A 14,295-nucleotide genomic window follows, 5' to 3' on the forward strand; every position below is an offset into this window, starting at 1 on the left:
GGTCAGGATCCCCCAGTTCTGGGATGGAGACCTGAGGGCTCCCTGCTCAGTGGGGAGTCTGCTTGTCTCTTTCCTTCTGCCCCTCCCCACTGCTGGTGCGCTCTCTCTCTCTCTCTTTTAAAAAAAATTTTACCATAAGATATAATTGAACAATACACTTCTCTTGGAGTTTCCTAAAAATAAAGGCAAAAAAGAAAACATTATTTTTTTTTTTCTGGCTGCATATACCGGCACAGTTTGTATTCTGTTCAGAAAAACTACCCTTTTAAAAAAAAAATACTGCCCTTTTCTGACACCAACTTCTAAGATAAGATCATAAGACAATTTTTGATAAGCATTAGCATCCTCAAAGGCAGTTTTACAGAATATGAATAGAATATTCTTGGCACGGCTGCTCTTTATCAACCCACAATAAAAGCTAAAGTCCTGTGTTAAGTAGTGATTCAGAGAAAGCATTTCAATGAGCCAGGCACACCATGCTGCAGAGGAAAAAATCAGACAGGCCTGTAACCGAGTAGCTTTGCTTTGTGACCTTGATCAAGTTACTTAACTTCTCTGAGCATCAGCTCCTCATCAGTAAATGAGGCTGACCCCCAAATCAGAATACTGCTGAGAGAAGTAAATGAAGTAAAGCACCTCCTGTGTATCTAGTACATTGCTTGTGTCTCTCCCTTTTTACAAAGTGAATGGTATATTGACATGCTGCTTTTGGTCTTGTGAGGAGAGATAAAACTAGGAAAATGAAAGGAACTGATATCAGCAAGTTACCCCAGGGTCTAAGTATCATGAGCATTGGATTACTTCAGGAAAGGAAATATGAAGGTTTGTTTCTTGGCTCACTTACATCATAAGTCATAAATGGATGCATGTGACCAGAGGGCTAAGTTTGGGTTTGGGTTATAATATGTTTTTAGTAAAATTCTTTTGATACAGATGATTTACATATTAAACAGGAATATCTTTTACTTCCATAAAGGAGATGTTATCATTTTCCTGAAACTTGTGGCCCTCCTAATCTTTCTTCTAAATTTTCTCAGTTTTGAATAAGAAATATTTCACTTTTCTCTGAGCCTATGATCAACAGTGTGAGCCTGATTACAGTCTGTCATTTTGTCTCAGTTCTGGGAGTTTATAGGAAATAGGGGTGACTACGGTGAACTTGAAAGCATGAGGGAATGTATTTTTAGGCTCCAGCCAACTGTGAGCAGGAAAAGTCTTTTTTTCCTTAAGCTGAAAATCCTCACAAAAATTTTTTCCCTAAATTTTCAAGAGAAGCCATAGATTGAGATGTCTCTCCCTATTTTAAAATACTAGCAATTAATTCACATGGGGCAAGACTACAAGTCAAAAGAAATAGAATAGTGTGATTTCTGATTAATAAAGGCTTTCATGGTGCAGAACCTGCATGAGCACTTTTCTACAAACTGAGGAGGAGAATGATGTCTGTCTGTGGAGAGAATCCTGCTGATGGAGGAAGCAGTGCAGGTCTACTCTCCACCTAGGCTAGTCCTCCAGCAACTCTGGGGGCCACTCAGTAAACTCTGAAGGATAAAAAGCACTTCAGTAGTGCTCCTTTCCCCTTTCCTCTCTTCCCCTTCATATTTTCTTCTCTGAAAAATAAAATATTGGGGGCTTTCAGATCCATGAGATGCTGAACTCCAAACAAAAAGGAAAAAGCTGTTTACCTTATACTAAGGAAAAGCCTACAAAACGTCATCAATTAATGTGGATTCTGCTTGGAGGACTGAGAAGTAACTGCCTGAGTGTTCCTCAAGACCAGCTGGAGTTTATTTGCTTTTGCTGGAGGAGAATGTTCTGCTGTCTATAGCCACTGAAGTCAGCAATGGGGTAAAAATAGGACCAGGAGCTTGAGGCTTATTGGAATGACACAGACTTCTTTCTTCTAGCATTACAGTGTATTAAGGCCATTTATTTTATTTGAGGAGACAGAAAGGTGCTTGTGTAAGGTGAAGAATACATACCACACTTCCCCTTTTATGGTTTTGGTATTAAAGACAGTACAGTGAGGTCAGGGAATTAAATGATATTGTAGCAATGCCAAATACTAAAGGAGGATGTTTCATCATTTTGACTGCACTGCTTATGAAAAAGATTATTTCCTGTCCACAGCAAACACATTCATTTTTCTTTTTTCTTTTGCAATGCCTGAAAAACATCTTCAGAGATTGAATTTGGGGACCTAAAAATATGTGTATTTCCTCTGGGAAGCAAGCATTTGTCCTAAAAGATGTGCCAAGTTTTTACAATGGAAATGGAGGGAAAGCCATATGAAATAGGCAAAACTCTTATCAGAATGTTTTACATGTGGAAAGAACATTTAAATCATGATGTAGGCTTTGGACATGCAACACAGTTCAGTAGGTGAAATTAGTCATAATACCATAGTCCTTCCTAAATCTTAATTTTAATCTCAAAACACTTCTTTTTCTTCATTCCTTGTCCTTAGCTTCTCCCGTCCTACTTCAATCCACGTAAAGGCTTCTGTAAGTTTTGAGCTAATATGAAGAAAGTTTTACATTGTGGTTTTGGTTTAATCTTTCAAAATATGTAGTTTATGATAGGTGATTCCATAGGATAGGTAGTCTGTTGAATGTACAGCTGGGATAAGAATTCAAATGAGATGAAAAATTATGTGGGCAAGAGTGAGGTGGGCCAATAGAAAACAGATGTAACTAGAAATTTGAGGTTCTATGGATTCTACCTCAGTCTGTAGGCAAGGCTATCAGAGGAGGGCGGTGCTGTCTTCTCCCAATTCAAAGATGTCCTGCAGCTCAGTGTCTGTAGTATGCAAAGTCACTCCCTATGTGGTACGAACAGGTAGTCACCCATAACTCCCAGGGAAGGGAAGAACAGATATAGCCATTCCCTGAAGAGTGTGGATTAAGGTCACAGGTAAGATCAGTGTGAGCAAGTTCAGTCCACAGTAAAGTCACAATATTCCAAGCATTTCTGATGATTCTTAACTTTATGCCTTGCTCTAGGAAGCTTGAATAATAAAATAATAAAATAAAATAAATAATAAATAAAATAAATAATAAATAAAATAAAATAATAAAATAATACATTTTGGGATGCCTGGGTGGCTCAGTTGGTTAAGCAGCTGCCTTCGGCTCAGGTCATGATCCCAGCGTCCTGGGATCGAGTCCCACATCGGGCTGCTTGCTCAGCAGGGAGCCTGCTTCTCCGTCTGCCTCTGCCTGCCACTCTGTCTGCCTGTGCGCGCTCTCTCTCTCTCTCTCTCTCTCTGACAAATAAATAAATAAGATCTTTAAAAAAAATAATACATTTCATCTCATCTGTGAGGGACTTAAGTAGTTTATTTAACTATGTTGATAATTAGACCTTGCTTTAATAACTGGATGGGCTAGAAGAAATATCTAGAATTACCAAAATTAGTATTTCCAAAACTAGTTGATAGTCAAAATCTATTTTTAAAATAGATTCCTAAGTCTTTCCCTCAGGAATCTAAGATCCCCCAGGTTCTTAGATGGAGCAATTGTAAAAGGCTTCTAAGATGGCTCTTCTGATGAGCTACCACCAGAAGTCAAGAACCCAATCTAGTGCTTCTTAATCCTGACTGTACATTAGAATCCTGGAGAGATATACTGGATCAATTAAATCAGACTTCCTGGGGATTCTAATGTGTAGTCAGAAAATCAAGAAGCAGAGACCCTTACCCGAGCCTAAAAGAGCACTAGAGCCACAGTGAGGCCAGTTCTGCTTGTCCGCATTCCTGAGACTGGCATTTTACGAGAGATGGAGGGATGACTGATGAAACCACATTTGCAAGTTATGTTTAAAACAGAAAATGACTGATTCAGTGCTTCTTAAATATTTATATCTACAGCCTCTCATGCAATTCAAGTTTTATGCAACATGAGTTCTTGTGATATTTTACCCAATCTATCTCTGATTTACCTCTCACTTGGTCTTGCTACTTGGCTTCACAGAGATGTCAGGAAGATTAAGGAGATAATGACTAAAAAGGGAGAGAGAATGGAATGAGGTCCAGTGAAGTAAAGAGGGTGTGGAAGCCACATGCAGACTAAGAGACTGGCATATAGCTGAAACCACCCTTATCGTCTAATCACTTGTTCACAAGGTAGATGGATGTTCCTTTTCCTGAAGACTACATTCACAGGGGAAACAGTGAGGAGCCACGCCACAAATTCTGAGCAGGAGCAGGGAGGAGAGACCACACTGAAAGGGCCTCCTTCCTATGGAGACCATAACCAATCACACAGAGAGAAGCAGAGCAAGAAGATACAGGATAAGCAGCAATTAAACTGGAGATCCATTTCTTTGGAAAATAATGAGTACTACATGCAAAGCAGTAAGTACTGTGTTAGTAGCAGAGACTGGAGCTGGGAATAAAAGCAAATGAGACATGATCCTTGCCCCTAAGGAGCTTGCAGTTTAGCGGGGGGAAACAAATAATCGGGGCAAAAATCACTCTATAGCCAGCTTTGCCCCTCCCAGCTATATCAGACAAATTATTACATTATATTCTAGAAAATAATAACAATTTAGACACTGAGACTCAAGAAGGGCAGCAGATTTTCTGTTAGTAAAACAGGCATCATACCTATGTTGCAAGGTTGTTTTGAGAATGAAATAACACCTCCACAGAGTCTGGAGCATAGAAGCACAAGAAACATGCCCTACACTTTCGAAAAAGGAAAAAATGACATTTTCTGGAGAGTAGCAGGACAAAGTTTTTGAAGGAGATGGAATATGAGCTAAACTTGCAAGGTTATGAAGGATTTTGACTAGTAAAGGTAAAAATGTATAATGGTTCTGAGTGAGGACGGTGAGGCAGGAATTTGAGAATAAGTACATTGAATAACAGAAGATCTACCCCTGGCTACTTAAAGTTCCTAAACAATGCAATTTGAATATGGGACTCCAGCTTCTCAAATGAGGTTGGGCCAATGTTCTCATTTTCTGGGGGAGAAAAGGCTATATGGAGGAGAGGACAAGACTGATAGGGAAATAGCAGGCAGTAGTTGGGAAGCAGAGCAAGAGGCTGGGTCCCCAAGGCTCAGTCTTTCCAGATCAGAACAACAAAATAAATGCATACTAATCATAAGATAGCTGGAATGTCACTGTCTTATAAGTAGCAGGCACTTACAGGACCCAGAATCATCTCTGCTGATGTTTATACAGCATTAGACAACTGCCCCTGGATGGTGCCAAACCCAAGTTTTACACCTGGATAGATGTGATCATGCAGCTGGATCCTCAGATTGCTAAGGCTAGTTATGTAGGCTCATTCTCACTATTTCATTAACTTCATAATAATGTCACATTTGTTTATACCAGTCACTCTAAAAATGTAGTCTTCAGACCATCAGCAACACCTAGGAAGTTATTAGAAATGGAAATTATCAGGCTCCATCCTAGACTGCTGATTCAGAAACTCCTGGGGTAGAGCCCAGCAATCTGTTCTTCAATAAGCCCTCCATGGTGCATGGTAAAGTTTGAGAACCTCTGCTTTTCAGAAGTGAATTTCTGGTCCCTTTATGCTATAGCAGGGTTTAACTCTTCAACTGTTACTTTGGCTATTACTGTTACTTCAAATCATTTACAACTTCAAAGGACCAATAAATGAGGGAAAAGGGAGTTGCAACGGAAAGACCCACTTCCAAGGTCTCTTTCAACTGTATCATACTATAATTTGTCTGTTCACCAGTGGGGAAAATGTTTACAGTTCATTAGTTCAAACAGATTGTTGGTGCTGGCATTTGTGGCTCTTGTTGAGAGCATTAGCATAGCATGTTTGAATTCTAATGACTAATTTGAAAATACCACCCACCTCCATTATTCCAACTTTTTAAGCTAGTAATATTAATGCTGTATGAGTAAAACCTACATGGGAGGTGGCATGTGTTAATACATGGGCTTTGTAGTAGAAAAACCAACAAAATAATTGCAGTGTATTTCCTAGTCTCTGCTTGGTTATACACATCAACAAGAACTAGACCTTTCACTGAATTAAAACTATGAACACAAGCTGCCAGAATGGATTTAAATGATTAAATCCTAGAACTAGTTTCAAATAAACCTCTCACCAAGAATCTAAAAGACTAAACAATGACAGTCAATACTTACAGGTGAGTCAAATGTGTAAGTGCCTTGTTAATCAGCCCAAATCAGAAGTGTAAAATTCAGGGCTCTAAAGTTTGAAGAAAACTGTGCTATACCTCAAAGAAATCAGACTGGGGATGAATCAAGAATTTTAAGAACAATTAGCCATCTGATTTCCAGTGCTGTCCCTCCTCAAGCTAATGATACACACAGACATTTGTATGTAGGCTATGCAAATTAAAATGTAAGTTCTGGGAAGGTAGAAATTTTGTTTGTCTTGTCTACCCTTACGTCCTCTGTGCTTATAGGGTCAGGCACATAGTAGGTATTCATAAATGCATAAATGATCCTACAAAATTGATATAGGTGTCAATGTCCAGCAGAATTTTCTGGAATGATGAAAAAAAAGTTATGTAAATTATATTGCCCAACACAGTAGCTACTAATACAGGTGGCTATTGAGCACTTAGAATGTTGCTAGTATAGCTGGGGAAAAGATTTTTTTTTTTAAGATTTTATTTATTTATTTGACAGACGGAGATCACAAGTAGGCAGAGAGGCAGGCAGAGAGAGAGGAGGTAGCAGGCTCCCTGCAGAGCAGAGAGCTCAATGTGGGACTCGATCCCAGGACCCTGGGACCATGACCTGAGCTGAAGGCAGAGGCTTTAACCCACTGAGCCACCCAGGTGCCCCTGGGGAAAAGATTTTTAAATTTAAAATTAAATGGCTTATATGTAGGCACAGTTATAGAGGCTGAGGAAAATGAGTGTATGTAGGTGGGGCATAGAAAAACAATAGTGAGTGTGTAATTCAAGAAACTTATTATTATTTCTGACCAGGGAAGTGGTTCAGAGAAGTGGAGATTGGGTGGACAATGCTTCCTGGGTTCCAGATTCTTTCCACTTTCCCTAAAGTCATTTTTAGCAGCAATCATTTAGCAGCAATTATTGAGGCAGGGAGCACTGAATTTCAGATTTGGGGAGATGAGACTACACTCCTCAACCACCAGGGACAAAGTGGTTTTGAACCCATAGACAAAAAAGCTAGTGGAAGAGTGACTACTGTATGGCCAAAGACACCAAGTGTCTGCAGAAACAAAAGCAGTGAAGAACTTAAGACTTCTTTCTTTGCTCAGCTTGCTCTTGTGTTCATTCACTCAAATATTTTCTAATGCTCCATAAGTGCCAGGCCCTGTTTTCTTGTTTTCCTTTCTTAGGGGATGGTATTTCAAGGACTGATCTTAGCAACTGAGTTGGGCCTTGAGGTTCTTGGGCTTGCCACAAAATAGAGGAAATCCTGGGAAGGGCTGCCTTGCAAAATGAGATGATTGAATGAGAGCCATTTAATGTTAATTAAAAAGAAAAAAAAGACATACCCCTTTTTCTGTACCCAAACTAGTGAAAACTTGTTTATGCAGCATAAGGCCTAAAATTACAGCATACTATTATAAGCTGCCTTGACTTCTGGTAAAATCAGGAAGGCCTTGAATGGTCTGCCTTCCCACTCTGGATAAGGTTCCTTAGCTAAACAACTCTCCTTATCAAAGGTATCAGGCATAGTTCCTTTTTATCCCTGAGTAACGTGTTTTAGTTGCTAACAAGCAATTGGAATTATTCAAATAAACCGATCACATCCTCCCCAGCAACCATGGGGCACTCCACCTTCTTGATACCACAAACCTGCTTCCCACAACTCCTGGCTGTTCACGTTGTTTCTGAGTGCAGCTCCCATGTGGCCCTGTATGACATGCAGTGTTCTCAGGCCCCAGCTATGAATATGTGACTAATCAACTGCTGTTGATCGCATGCACCCAGTGTTGAGGGTTTGGCCATCCCCCAAACCCTAGGGTGGGATCCCTTCCTCACCAATGGAGTGAATAGGAAGTAATTAAAACAAGTTCAACATATTTTTATAAACTCTTCCAATGTAATTTATCAGTTGTTGTTGGGCGAGATATAATTTGTAGATACTTAAGACAATCCCAATCCTTCTGAACTCTGTTATACATCAGGGGCATGAAACCTGTTAAAACTACATTTCTCAGAGGGCCTCATCATCAGATTAGATTCTCATTAGACTCCCACTATTTGGAAACACAAGCACGACATTTGAAGGGTAAGAGAAGCCATCATGCCCTAGTAGCAGCTGTGGGTTAGCACTAGATAATAGATGGAAGGTTTTGTCAGTGGCTGCTCAGTGCCCACCAGAGAACCACCTATTTATTTAGGTTCTGCAGGCAGCTAATGCTTTTATTGGCTATTCCCCTATGTCTCCTTCATGTTCAAATTCCTAAAATCTGCTGTAGCAAATGCCTTTGCACCCTGGTTCTATCCTCTTGGCTTCACCTTTGATTTCAGCTGTGGTTACATAGTTCCATACAGGCTTCAAATTTATGGCAGCAGCAAGGCACCTCAAATGCAAAATACACATTTCCATTTTCTGGTCTAGCATTTCTCTGATATAGCAGATGTCATGGGAGTTAGTTGGGGCTACAAATGTATGTGAAGCTCAGAAGTACAGGAGTTAATTTCCAGGGGGCAATTCTTGGGAGCCAGTAGGTACATCTTCCTACCTTTCATCCTGCAGCCAGACAATTCCGAAAGGTATTCTTTAGGTTTCTCTGTAGGTTCTGATAGAATCAAGCTCCCATTATGAATCTCTAGAACAAAACCCTGTTGGCCATTCCTCTTTGCCTTATTTCATACTGCTGATCTCTGGGATTGGCTCCCCAATAAACTATCTACTCCTCAATGCTTGCCTCAAGTTCTACTTTAGGAAGAATCCAAACTAAGATGGTGGCTTTCCTGAGCTTTGCTCCTCCAGCCTTCCACAAGTTGTATAAACTTCTGATTCCCTGTATTAAAATGTTTCTTATTCTTCACATTTATAGTAGCTTCTGTTTTCCTGATCCAGCTGTGATTAATATGGTTATATAATATTCCATCGCATATTAGATCATTTTATCTATTACTCTGCGAGTGGACATCAATAGGGCCACCATTATTTTACTTTTGTTATCTTCAGTACTTTGATTACTGTGGAAGACATTACTAGTTGTTTTACCAATAGACATTCTCCCAATATTCCTTACTAACAAAACCCAATTTGGGTTAACCTGACAATATAGCTGACCATAGGAGTGCTGACAATACTGGCTCTGTCTTTGGTTCTCCATTTTGTTCATGTTAGTTCAATGATCTCTCTTGGGGCTATGTGTTCTAACCCTCATGGAGATTAATACCTTAGAAATGACTGCCAAGGCTGGAAAGTGGGGAGGCTTGTTTGGGCCTTCCAGGAATCTGTTAGAGATAATATAGTCCTTTCCCTTTTTGATGCACAGGTTGGGCCACAAGATCTAATTAAAGGGTAACTGTCAATTAGGTGCATGTAAGCTCTCTGAGGTGCAAGCAACACCTTTAATCTCATTATAATGCCCCTCACTCTGTAAGTGGACTAAGGTCCAGATATTGTGGAGAATAACTATGCAGTTGCTGTGGATTGTCCTCCAACCAATTCCCCTGTCAGTGAGTTACCCTAAATAAAACTCTATGTAAACTGTATGGAGTGGCTTTCTTCGTTTTCCAGTCTCAAAGTGCCTTCTCAATTTGGGACATACTTCACTGTTTCTCCTGCACCTTCTAATACTAACCCAAACCTTAATTTTATAGTCTCTGAAGCTAGAAGAGATAGTTCTAATTAACGAGAAACAGAAGTTCACCTGAGATTTCTAGAAAAGTTTTAGCTGATTTGCTTGTCCTTTTCTCTTCCCATTTAGAACAATGATATGAGGAACTTACCATCCTATAGCCACAAGGGACAATGAGGATGAAAGCCATTGCTCAGGATGCTGACGGTATGATGAAGCTGCCTCAGGAGCCCTGAATATTGGGTCTCCCCACTTCTTGTTATGAGAAAGATAAATGTCTATTTTGTAAAGCAGCTATAATGGTTTTGTTTACACAGCTGAGTGCAATCCCCTACCTGATACACTGTCATCATATTTTTAACCTTGAATCATTTCTTTCGACTTGACCCCTGGAAGGAAATTGCCAGGTCAGTTAAGAGGTAGGGGTGTGTGTGTGTGTGTGTGTGTGTATTTATATATACATAAATTTATAATACATGTTGCTAAATTATTTTATAAAAAGACTACATCAATCTACATGGCTACCATCATAATTTGAAACTATATATTCTGGAAAGGGACACTGTGCTTGTTTTGTAATAATCTTGCTAATTAATTTCCATTTTGATCACCAGTCTAATATACTATTGGTCCTAAGCTCAGAGGCTACATGGAAAAAAAAAAAAAAAAGCTCTGTGGAATCCCTACTCATGACAAATGTCAGCATTTTGTCCACTCAAAAAAGCAGCACATACTATGATAGCCCTACGATGATGTTACCGTAGGCTGACTATTAAGACAACAAGCATGACCTCCTTCAAAAAAAAAAAAAAAATACCCCCACTGCTCCAACCAAATAGACTGCAGTCAAGGGAGACAAAGAGATGAGAAGACACACAACAAAGAGAAGATAACAAGAAGACCAGTGTGGCCAATGGCTTACTAACAGCTAAAGGATCTATTCTACTTCTGTCTGTAAAAGATGGAGGGAAAGGTGGAAAAGTCCCTGCATCACTCCAAATTAAATGAACTGTTAGATAACAAGAGACAAGATGGGGCATTTTTATCTAACAACTCCAGAGCTTTTATAGCCCAAAAGAGATATGAAAGAAACCATGGTAAAGAGATCACAGCCAAACAGGCATAATAATGGCTTGCTAGGCACTAGGCCTGTGTGTGCAAAACTCAGCCTCATCTTATATCTGAGCTCATTTCCTCCCTTTATTGGCAACTCTAAGAGGAAATATCCTGGCTAAGTAAGTCATGACAACACTACTTCATGGCAGAGACTCCTGGAACATTAATTCATTCATTTACTATATTCATTCATTCACTCACTGACTTTTCTTGCATGCCTACTGCCAGTAAGTGGTAACAATATACCTCCATCAGAAAGGACGAATACCCAACTTTTGTAGCAACATGGACAGGACTGGAAGAGATTATGTTGAGTGAAATAAGTCAAGCAGAGAAAGTCAAGTATCATATGGTTTCACTTATTGGTGGAGCATGACAAATAATATAGAGGACAAGGGTAGATGGAGAGGAGAAGGGAGTTGAGGGAAATTGGAAGGGGAGGTGAACCATGAGAGACTATGGACTCTGAAAAACAACCTGAGGGTTTTGAAGGGGCGGGGTGGGAGGGTGGGGGAACCAGGTGGTGGGTATTAGGGAGGGCACAGATTGCATGGAGCACTGGGTGTGGTGAAAAAACAATGAATACTGTTACGCTGAAAATAAATAAAAAATTAAAAAAAAAAAAAAAACAATATACCCCTTGGACTCAAGGAGCTAACCAACTGGGAGGAAAAGGACACATACAGAAATAATGATAACACAAAGGCATATAGCTTAGGAACTGCAACAGAAATATGCAGTGCTTTAAGAGTTAAGAATAGAAAGAATTTCCTCCAGGTGGGATGGCTGGAAAAATTCCAAATGAAGTGATAGTAGCTTAGCCAAACCTCAAAGCGTTGATAGGATATCAAGAGGAATGAAAAAGCAATGATGTGATAGAAAACAATTAGGGTATAAAGTTAGGAAATCCTGGATCTTGCCCCAGTTTGCCTCTTAGATCTTACAAGTTACTTAGATTTTGTAAACCTTAGTTTGCTTACCTGTAAAATAGAAAACAGCATCACCCTTCAGGGTTGCTTACAGCATGTATTAAATTGGGCAATACATGTGGAAGTATGTTGTAAATTTTAAAGAGATATAAATGTAAGTAGTTGTCTTCTCCTATAAATGTTTTTATTATTCTTCCATATACAGCAAACAGCATTAAAAAGTTCAAATATGGGAAAGTTCAGGGTATGATTAGGACGAGTTTTTCTTTCCAGGTACAAGATCATACATGATTTATGTAATAGACTGTTGAAGAATTGTGTGTTATCTGTTTGTTCTTTGACACACACACATACCAAGTGTTAGCTTCCTGAAGTCAGAGACTGGATTTTACTGTTAGTGTTGTATGGTACCTGTTATATCACATTCAAACAAGTCCTAGCAAGTCAAATTATACATTCTTATGATTTTGACTATTTTTAAAATTTTAATTCCAGCAGTTAACATACAGTGCTATATTATTTTAGGTATACAATATAGTGGTCCATCGGTTCCATACATTACTCAGTGCTCATCAAGACAAGTGCACTCTTCATTCCGTTCAGTTACTTTACCTGCCTCCCTGTTCTAGTAACCATCTATTTTTTTCTTTATACTTAAGAGTCTGTTTCTTTGTTTGTCTCTTTTTCCCTTTGTTCATTTGTTTTCTTTCTTAAATTCCATGTTGAGTGAAATCATATATTTGTCTTTCTCTGACTAGCTTATTTCACTTACCATTATACTCTCTAGCTCCATCCATGTTGTTGCAAATGGCAAGATTTCATTTTTTATGACTGAATAATACTCCATTGTGTGTGTGTGTGTGTGTGTACATATAAAACATATCTTCTTTTTCCATTCATCAATCATTGGACACTTGGGCTGCTTCTATAGTTTGGCTACTGTAAATAACATTGCAATAAACATAGGGGGGCATGCACTGTTTTGAATTAGTGTTTTCATATTTTTGGGGGTAAGTACATTTTAAATTTTCAATTACTGGATCATAGGGTAGTTTTATTTTTAATTTTTTGAGGAACCTCCATACTTTCTTTCACAGGGGTGCACCACTTTGCATTGCTATTAACATTGCAGGAGGGTTCCTTTTTTTCCACATCCTCACCAACATCTCTCATTTCTTATTTTGTATTTTAGCCATTTTGACAGGTGTAAGGTAATATCTCACTGTGGTTTTGATTTGCATTTCCTGATGATGAGTGATCATTTCAATACATGCAGAAAAAGCATTTGACAAAGTACAACATCCATTCATTAAAAAAACCCATTCATAAAAAAACCAACAAAATATATTTAGAAGGAACATACCTCAACATAAATAAAGGCCTTAAATGAAAAAAAAAAAAAAAACCACAGCTAACATCACATTCAATGAAGAAAAACTGAGAGCTTTTTTCCTAATGTCAGGAGCAAGAAAAGGATGTCCACTTTCACCACTTTTATTCAACCTACTACTGGAAGTCCTAGCCACAGCAATCACACAATGAAAAGAAATAAAAGGCATTGAAATTGGTAAGGTAAAACTTTCATTATTTGCAGATGACATGATACTATACATAGAAAACCCTCAAGACTCCACCAAAATCTACTAGAACTGATAAATGAATTCAGTAAAGTTGCAGGATACAAAAATCAATGCACAGAAATCTGTTGCATTTCTATACACTAAAAACGCAGCAGCAGAGATCTACAAAAACAATCCCATTTCCAGTTGCACCAAAAATAATACCCAGGAATAAACTAAACCGAGGAAGTGAAAGATCTATACTCTGAAAACTATAAAACATTGATGAAAGAAAATAAAGATGGTTTTGGCTACACTGTATAGGATTAAAAATGTTAAATTTCATGAGATTGAATTTATAACCAGAAAGGATAGCTAAAGCCATTAATGTAGTGATACAGTCAAGATGGCAGAGGAGTAGGAGACCTTAGTTTCCTGTGGTCCCAGGAACTCAGCTAGATAGCTATCGAATAATTCCGAACACCTGTGAACTCAACTGAAGATCTAAGAAAAGAATAGCTGCAACTCTACAAATAGAAAAGAGACCACTTTCTGCGGGGTAGGAGGTGTGGAGAAGTGAATCCTAGGCAATATATGAGAAGATAAATCATGGGTGTTGGGAGCCTCCATAAGCTGGCTACTAGAAAGTGATATAGAAGCGGAGCACAAAATAAGAACTTTCTGCAGTCTATTCCAGTGAGGGACATCCTGGCCTGAACGGCGATCAGTGGCTAAGCAGGGCAGAATCCTAGGTGGGACAGTGTGGTCTCCGGATCTTTGGGGTGACAGAAAGACTGGTGGTGGCCTTTGGGCAGCAGAGTTCCCAGGTATCAGAGTGTGGAAGCTGGCTGTAATCAGTGAGCCCAGGAGTGGCCTCTCAGCTCTGGGTTGCCATAAACTGCAAACCATAGCATGGTCAGGTGACTGCTCTATAAGC

This window comes from Martes martes (genome assembly GCF_963455335.1).
Source record: "Martes martes genome assembly, chromosome: 1".
Taxonomy (NCBI): Eukaryota; Metazoa; Chordata; class Mammalia; order Carnivora; family Mustelidae; genus Martes; species Martes martes.